A 10,125-nucleotide genomic window follows, 5' to 3' on the forward strand; every position below is an offset into this window, starting at 1 on the left:
TCAGGGTTTCTTATGTAAATGAAAAGCGCTGTGAAGCTCTAGTGATTAGCGTGTCACGCTGACAGTGCTCGAAAGTGTCCGAAAACAGAGGCACCACGGTGTAGAACTGTAAAAATAAATACGAACAGGCCGTGCTTGATGAAAGCGGAGCCACCTGTGCGCTGATTCCACCCGAGTGTCTGAAGCAGATTAGCGCCGGGGAGTTCATGTGTGTTGTTATTACTGTTATAAGCCCACCTTTGTTAGCAGGCACCATCAGGACTTCTTCTTCTCAACCTCAGCCCTATTTATATTGACACACAGGCTGAACAAAAGAAAACAAGCTCGCCGCACACGTTCGAGCAACATTTTCCAGCACAGCTGCCCTAATAGACACACGACGGACAAAGAAAACAGTGCTTCAGGCTTTTCCGAGACACCCAACACACCAGTTTGGACTCAATCACGCCTATAAACAATGAGTTCTTGTCGCAGGCTAATTGGACTTCGCTCTAATTGCAATTAGAGAAGCTCGGTAAAGCTTGGCGAGGCGGTGAGGCAGTTTGTCTCCCAGCTTGACGTTGGGGGTACGGAGTAAAGCAAGCACATTTTAAGGGCTTTGCAGTGGGAAAATTTCGGAGAACTTTGCCAAGAACAATTCCCCTCAAGTCTGGATAATGTGAGGCAATATAGCAGCGCGGCCAATAGATGGTTATGGATGTCAAAAGCCGCAAGTTTCCAAAAAAGAACCAGCAGAGACCGACCTCAAGGCCTTTTGAACCGAGTGAGTGACATCCTGTTGGCTCACACCAAGAAAGCCACAAAGTGAAAGTTTTGCTTCGCAGTTATTGAGAGAGCTCTCTCGTTGTTTTGGGTGAGTTTAGAGCTGTGAATGCGTGATTGTTATTGATTTTGTCGATTAATCCAGAATCGGTCGCTCAGTTTGTGGTTACCGAAACCTGTAGCTGAGATTTGACTGCTGGATTTCATTGTTCCAGTCTGAAACTGAACTAAACCATGGTGTCAAAGACAATAAAGCAGATTAATTACTGTGATCACACACACACACACACACACACATAAACTATTAAGGCTGCACGATATTGGAAAATATGACGTTGCAGGATTCTGTTTTGCTGCAATATACACTCAACGGCCACTTTATTAGGCACACGTGTCCAACTTCTTGGACAATCACATGGCAGCAACTCAATGTATTTAGGCATGTAGACATGGTCAAGACAATCTAGTGCAGTTCAAACCGAGCATCAGAATAGGGAAGAAATTAAGTGACTTTGAACGTGGCATGGTTGTTGGTGCCAGACAGGCTGGTCTGAGTATTTCAGAAACTGCTGATCTACTGAGATTTTCATGCACAACCAGCTCTAGGGTTTACAGAGAACGATCCGAAAAACAGAAAATGGTGTTGTCTAGGTGTTTTAAATTATGCTACAAAAACCTTGTTATAAACTGCCAGTACTATATATCAGTGGTCCTCAACCAGCAGGCCAGAGACCGGTACCGATCCGTGGATGAATTGGTACCTGGCCGCACAAGAAATCATTAATTATTTCTGTTTTATTATCTGAATCTGAATGATCTTTTATTTTGTTTTATAAAGTTTCTTTGCTAAGGGAAAAAAACCCAGTGAAGGACCCACCCCAAGGAATAGATCCGCAAACTATTTGTCGACAAATCAGGTGAATCCACCATGTCTGTGCAACAAGATCAACTGCTAGACATTGCAAATGATGGCGGCCTTTTAGGGGTCGTTCGCATATCACGTCTTTTCTACAGTTTGCGCAAGTTTGTTATTTCCAAAGGAGCTTGCGCGCCTAAGCAGCATGACTTGCTCGCACCTTCCAGACGTAGATGAATGAATGTGGGAGCGCACTAAGAGTCACATGACAAGAACTGACCAATCAGCTTTGTACTTTGTATAGAATATCCACATTTCGGTAGACTAATTATCACAGTCATCCTTGCTGTTGCTCCCACGACAAAAACAATGAGTGGACATGACAGCAGCACGGTAACAACATTAAAAACAGAGACTTAAAATGATTACTTTAACACATTTGTGCCCAGTAATGGGTTTTATTTCTGTATTAGTAATCGTGATTGCGAACTCGATCTTCAAAGTGAACCGGTTAAACTAGTTCACCAAATCGAACTGAATCATTTGAAACGATTTACGTCTCCAGTTAGCACTCTTATCCACAAACTACTTACTTTTAAACATGCCTAATATCTCCCTCTGACTCGAAAAAAAACAATATATACTGCTATTCAGTTATTAGAACAGTAATGTTACACTGATCAGATTTGAGAAGCGGTGATAATACTGATAATACTACTGATAATACTGACAGCCTGCTGTGACTGAACTAAATTTGATCAACTGTAGCGCTGGTAAACCGAGGGATTAAATGAGAGAAAAAAACGTACGTTTATTTCATAACAGAAAATTGTAATGGGATTTAAATAAATTAATCATGCTTCAGTTGGACTGCAAAACTTAACTGTAAGAAAAATTTCAGATCATGGTGATGTTTTAACTGACTTAAAAATGATTGCTGACTACATAATTTTGATATGTTGAATCCTAACATGGAAAGATTGTCACAAAAGATCTTCTTTGCATTAAAGATCTGAACTTCCCATCCCTACTGTGTATCTAACCTCCGAAGCAGCCTTGCACACATATTTTACTTTATTTTACTTTAAATTTGAGGATGGGTAGAAAGCAGTGGTAGATGATAGTGTTCATGTGTACCCTGAATACATGTTTCAAAATTTCAAAAATAATTATATGAATATTTTCATATTAGTCAACAATATTACTGAAATAAATTAAAAAACTGAATAAATATAAATTTACAAACATCTACACAAGTAAATAAACAGAATCAATGATGGGCTAAAAATCTGCGGAAATCTGAGCGCGCAGATTCCGTGTGGGCCTACGAATAACACACAAAATACAGAATCGGTGTAATACATCGGGAAAAGCTGTGTCGGTCTATCCATTGGTCATCGAGTCTGATGGATTTTAAGGTAGAAGCGAAATAAAAATATTTAAAACTAATCAAATTTGAATTTTTATAAAGAAAACTAAGACATTGGAAGACTTTTACTTCAAGAGGTTTTCTTACAGAAACTGTACGTACATGTACGTTTTTGACCCAAACCTACTGTATGTTTGGCGAATGGACGATTGGTATGCTAAAATGGGACATTTTCCTCCACAAACTAAAAGCTTTAGCAGTCGATGTAATGACTTGTGCTCAAGTTCGTCGCACAAGTTCGCATGTTGGTATTTACCTTTCAAAGATATTCACATGTGGCTTTGCTTTCTCAGTACGAACCATTTTTCATCAAGCAAAAACTCCAATGAACTCAAAACATTTCTGCTGTAAATACCAGGAAGCCAGCGACAATCTGATAAACCGTATATCACGAGTTTAATAAGCTATTTTTTTGTGGGCCAAGACAAACATTAAGAGTGCACTGATAGCGAACGCTCCACCGTGGGTAATTAAAAATAATCGCTCCCAGCTTAGCATTGTTTGATTCTCTATTATACTCTTATCGACATCTCCTGTCCTGTCAGTGCTTGCGAGAAAGACACGCCGGGCGGTGAAACGGATGACTAAAGGAATGTCAAATTCCCATTGTGCGAGCACAAAGGTGAGAAGGGAGAGAGCCACGGAAAGTGAGTTTGTTTAACACTTATCACATGGCTAGAGCTAACAGAAGCCCTGGCGTTTGGGTCGGGATGCGGTGGGTGCGGAGAGAGATAGAAGGCGAAACACAATGACAGATTTAATGGACAAACACTCAAGACTTTTGTGCAGAAGGTCACGCTAACCTTTCCTCAAAGATGTGTATGTTTTTCGACACCGCGACTGCTGTTTGGCCAGGCTGATATCAAATGAGATTACTTTGAAGATGCTTTATATTGAGTCTTAACATCTAAAAGAAATTTATAAAGAGAGAGTATTGACTGAGAGTGACCGTTTGAAACATTTGAAGGCCTCTTGTGAATTTCTTTTTCTATTTCCTAAATGATGTTTAACAGAGCAAGGAATTTTTCATAGTAGTTCCTATAATACTTTTTCTTCTGGAGAAAGTCTTTTGTTTTTTTTTTCGGTTAGAATAAAAGCAATTTTGTTTTTTTTAAAAGCTATTTTAAAGTCAATATTAGGTATGTAATGAGATCCGATAACATGATCGGAAATCTGGCCCCATCAAGTGGTTTCAGACTCGATCGGAATCAGACCTTACCTTCTGATCAGGACTCGAAAATACAGTTGAAGTCAAAATTATTAGCCCCCCTTTGATTTTTTGGAAATATTTCACAAATTATGTTTAACAGAGCAATGAAATTTCCACAGTATGTCTGATAATATTTTTTCTTCTATAGAAAGTCTTATTTGTTATATTTCGGCTAAAATAAAAGTAGTTTTTAATTTTTTATGAACCATTTTAAGGTCAAAATTATTAGCCCCTTTAAGCTATATATTTTTTCTATAGTCTACAGAACAAATCATCATTATACAATAATGTGCCTAACTACCCTAACCTGCCTAGTTAACCCTTTATATATCACTTTAAGCTGTATAGAAGTGTCTTGAAAAATATCTAGTCAAATATTATTTACTGTCATCATAGAAAAGATCAAATAAATCCGTTTTTAACACATCTAGAGTTATGTTATGGCAGAAATAGACCTCTTTCTTTACTTCTCACAGAAACAGCAACGCATTACATCACTTTGTTGCAGAGATGCTATGGGTTAAATGCCGGCAAAGTAGAAGTATAAAGGTTTATTAAGTTAAAAATTCATTTCCTTCACTGAAACATCCTACTGTGATGACAGTACATTGTAAAAACCATCACTCAACTTTTTCAAATGAAATGAGTGTAGATAACTCAAAACTTACTGAAAGTTAATTCTACTCATTTGAAAAGAGTAACGGTAGGTAACTACAGGTAATTACATCAACCTAAATGGAGTAAGTTCACAGTACTCATATAGATTAGTTTTTTAACTCAAACGGTTTGTAGCAATCGGTTTCATCAGATGGATTAGTTTTTGAACTTAAATGGTTTGTTGCAATCAGTTGCCTCAAATGGTTTGAGTTACCTTAACTTTTTGGGTTTTCTACAGGTTTGTAGAAAGGAAATAAAAGGGGACCAATTTTTAAAAAATACCCAAACCTTGTCTATTACCTGACTTTTTTTTCCAGATGTAATGACTTGAAACTTCTTATTTTCATCCAAAACACAAGGATAAGTTTTTGGCAGAGATCAACCCAAATGAAACAAACTGTTGTTGTACCCGTGTAAGTCTCAAAAACTCTTCAGAAACTCCAAATATAATTTATATAGGATCTGGTTTAATTGGAATGTCTAATGTATCTGAAAAAAACGTGAAATAATTTGTTCCAGAAACTCTGTAATTTGGAATACATGGCATTGGAATGAGGCTGGAATCTAAAAACTGACATTTGTCACACAATGGCGACGCTTCTGGAAATATTTCATTCAATTTACACTTGGAATAATGAAGCCTATAAAATACTCTAAACTGAATGAGACAATGTCTTGCGATAATGGAACATCTGCGAACCAGTTCAAGACTTTGTTCCCAAATTTCACTTGGAATTTCGCAATTTTTTTTTTGACTGTCGACAGAACAAACCAACGTTTTACAATGACTTGTTAACCTAATTAACCTAGTTTAAGCTGAATACTAGTATCTTGATAAGTATTTAGTCAAATATTATTTACTGTCATCATGGCAAAGATAAAAGAAATCAGTTATTAGAAATAAGTTATTAAAACTATTATGTTTAGAAACGTGTTGAATAAATCTTCTCTCCAGAAATTGGAGACAAAAATATGCAGGGGGGCTAATAATTCAGGAGGGCTAATAATTCTGACTTCGGCTGTAAATCTGAAATATATTAAATGGAGCATATTCATGGCGCCATTATTCATCCAGTCCTTTAGTGCAACTCATATTGACAGAGCGATACAGATAAATGATGGTGTAGACGGTGTTTATTGACAAGTCATTTGGGAGGATGATCAGTAATAATCAAGGAGGAGTAAAGGACACCTGAAACGTCCCACCAATGACTGATAAATCCCCAACCGATTCCTATTCAGAAAACATAAGGAAAGTGTTTACTTTTATGTTCTAATTTATTTTTGCGAAACTAAAACATTAAGAAATGAGTCAAATAATGTTTTGTTGTCAATCAGTGTGTAATAAACATGTGTAAATATTAAACAACATACTTATTCTGACCTAAACGTACACTAAAAAATGATTCATTGGATTTAAAAATTGTATTTTAAGTTAAGTGGTTGTAAAGAACTTATACAGGCTGAATTTAAACAAACACATTACATTTAGTAATGATCAACTTAATTAACTTTACCATTTGCAATGAACCATTTTTTCAAACAAATAAAAGAATATGTTATTATACTAAATATTATTTGTATATTTTATGTATTACAAATTTCTTGCTAAAAGTGTTTTTTTTTTTAAGCCGTTCGAAGGATTATGCAAAGTATATAGATTTCAAATGAACCTGTTTCAACTTTAAATCATTAAACTTCTTTATAAACAAATAATAATAACAACATATAATAACTTGACTTCTAATTGATCATTTGGTATCAGAAGTGCCTTATATGAAAGGCAAAGGCCTCTAGCTTATTCTACCAAAATAAAACATGATCATGTCTTGATTTTTCTTTCTTTTTCTTATAATGCACTTATAATGAGTTTTAAGGTAAGGGACGTTTTCATTTGCCATTCACTGACAGTCAGACAGGCTCATCCAGTTCATCAAACTCTTTTAAAATCAAAATCGGAAGCGGAATAAAACAGTCTCCTCATAAAAGCCGGCGTATCAGTGCGCTGCTACATTGAAAACATATAATTCAATTCACGACTTCTGATTGGTTCTCGGGATATAGCGACTTTTGCTGTCAAAGGCAAGTGGCGCTTAGCGGCTTTTGCCAACAAACTATTATTTCTGAATGCGCTGACGCTGCGATTTAGATGATTAGAAGCAAATCTATTTGTCATCTGAACTCTTCATATATATATATATATATATATATATATATATATATATATATATATATATATATATATATATATATATATATATATATATATATATGTGTGTGTGTGTGTGTGTGTTTTCTTAACCACAATAACAACCTAAAATGAAAATAAATTTTAAATAAAAATGTATACACAATTAGGGGGAAGGAGAAGAACAAGCCCTTTTTAGATTTGCATACGCACTTGATATGCATGTGCATTATTGCATAGATATGCAACTAGAAAATTTCTAATTTTATAAATGCTTTTATTTATGTTGTCGCCAGCATTATGATTGACTGTTTGAGAAGCAATACTGCTTCATCAATACATGCAGAATGTGAAATATTGACGATCTATCAATATTGTGCCGAGTCAGACTGGGCAATGTGCTTTTGGATGAAAGTGCTTCTCTTGTGTCTGTGGAAGATCAATACGAGCTCTTAATTCAAAGCAGGACTTCTCGAGTATAAAAATGCATATAGAAACATACTTGCAAGATGAGATAATTCATCATGCGCAGGCTGGAGTCAAACTCCAGGGAAACTGTCACATGATGACAGAAGCAAAATACCATTCCGTCCATCGCTCTCAAATACCAAAGGGTAATATTAATTTTATGCTGCATCACAATATTTTCTGGTATTTATTGCTAGAATAATATCAGTGAAGATAGGTCTCCCCGAAAAAAAAAAAAAAAAACAATAATAATCCTGCAAGTAGATGTGTTATTTTTAAACCGATTAGCTGACTTTACTTCTGAAAAGTAAGTAGATGTGTTACTTTTAAAGCGATTAGTTGACTTTACTTCAGAAAAGTGAGTAAACCATTTGCATTTAAAGCGATTAGTTGACTACTTCAGAAAAGTGAGTAGATGTGTTACTTTTAAAGCGATTAGTTGACATTTCTTTAGAAAAGTGAGTAGATGTGTTACTTTTAAAGCGATTAGTTGACATTTCTGTAGAAAAGTGAGTAGATGTGTTACTTTTAAAGCGATTAGTTGACATTTCTTTAGAAAAGTGAGTAGATGTGTTACTTTTAAAGCGATAAGTTGACATTTCTTTAGAAAAGTGAGTAGATGTGTTACTTTTATAGCGATTAGTTGACATTTCTTTAAAAAAGTAAGTAGATGTGTTACTTTTAAAGAGATTAGTTGACATTTCTGTAGAAAAGTGAGCAGATGTGTTACTTTTAAAGCGATTAGTTGACATTCCTGTAGAAAAGTGAGTAGATGTGTTACTTTTAAAGCGATTAGTTGACATTCCTGTAGAAAAGTGAGTAGATGTGTTACTTTTAAAGCGATTAGTTGACATTTCTGTAGAAAAGTGAGTAGATGTGTTACTTTTAAAGCGATTAGTTGACATTTCTGTAGAAAAGTGAGTAGATGTGTTACTTTTAAAGCGATAAGTTGACATTTCTTTAGAAAAGTGAGTAGATGTGTTACTTTTAAAGCGATAAGTTGACATTTCTTTAGAAAAGTGAATAGATGTGTTACTTTTATAGCGATTAGTTGACATTTCTTTAGAAAAGTGAGTAGATGTGTTACTTTTAAAGCGATTAGTTGACATTTCTTTAGAAAAGTGAGTAGATGTGTTACTTTTAAAGCGATAAGTTGACATGTCTGTAGAAAAGTGAGTAGATGTGTTACTTTTAAAGCGATTAGTTGACATTTCTGCAGAAAAGTGAGTAGATGTGTTACTTTTAAAGCGATTAGTTGACATTCCTGTAGAAAAGTGAGTAGATGTGTTACTTTTAAAGCGATTAGTTGACATTTCTGTAGAAAAGTGAGTAAATGTGTTACTTTTAAAGCGATAAGTTGACATTTCTGTAGAAAAGTGAGTAGATGTGTTACTTTTAAAAGCGATTAGTTGACATTTCTGTAGAAAAGTGAGTAGATGTGTTACTTTTAAAGCGATTAGTTGACATTTCTGTAGAAAAGTGAATAGATGTGTTACTTTTAAAGCGATTAGTTGACATTTCTTTAGAAAAGTGAGTAGATATGTTACTTTTAAAGCGATAAGTTGACAGTTCTTTAGAAAAGTGAGTAGATGTGTTACTTTTAAAGCGATAAGTTGACATGTCTGTAGAAAAGTGAGTAGATGTGTTACTTTTAAAGCGATTAGTTGACATTTCTGCAGAAAAGTGAGTAGATGTGTTACTTTTAAAGCGATTAGTTGACATTCCTGCAGAAAAGTGAGTAGATGTGTTACTTTTAAAGCGATTAGTTGACATTCCTGTAGAAAAGTGAGTAGATGTGTTACTTTTAAAGCGATTAGTTGACATTCCTGTAGAAAAGTGAGTAGATGTGTTACTTTTAAAGCGATTAGCTGACATTTCTGTAGAAAAGTGAGTAGATGTGTTACTTTTAAAGCGATTAGCTGACATTTCTGTAGAAAAGTGAGTAGATGTGTTACTTTTAAAGCGATTAGTTGACATTTCTGTAGAAAAGTGAGTAGATGTGTTACTTTTAAAGCGATTAGTTGACATTTCTGTAGAAAAGTGAGTAGATGTGTTACTTTTAAAGCGATTAGTTGACATTTCTGTAGAAAAGTGAGCAGATGTGTTACTTTTAAAGCAATTAGTTGACATTTCTGTAGAAAAGTGAGTAGATGTGTTACTTTTAAAGCGATTAGTTGACATTTCTGTAGAAAAGTGAGTAGATGTGTTACTTTTAAAGCGATTAGTTGACATTTCTTTAGAAAAGTGAGCAGATGTGTTACTTTTAAAAGCAATTATTGACTTTCTTTTAGAGAAGTGAGTACAACTATTGCTTTTAAAGTGATTGGTTGACTTTACTTCAAAGAAGTGAGTAAAACATTTGCATTTAAATCAATTATTTAACTCTACTTTAGTAAAGTGGGTAAGCGCATTGCTTTTAAACAATTAGTTGACATTACTTTAGGTAAGACAGCTGTTTTTAAATCGCTTTTTTGTCTTTACTTAAAAAAGTAAACTCGTTGCTTATAAAGCAATTAGTTGACTTTACTTAATAAAGTGAGTAATTAAACTGATCA

The sequence above is a fragment of the Danio aesculapii genome, chromosome 8 (genome assembly GCF_903798145.1).
Source record: "Danio aesculapii chromosome 8, fDanAes4.1, whole genome shotgun sequence".
NCBI classification, from domain to species: Eukaryota; Metazoa; Chordata; class Actinopteri; order Cypriniformes; family Danionidae; genus Danio; species Danio aesculapii.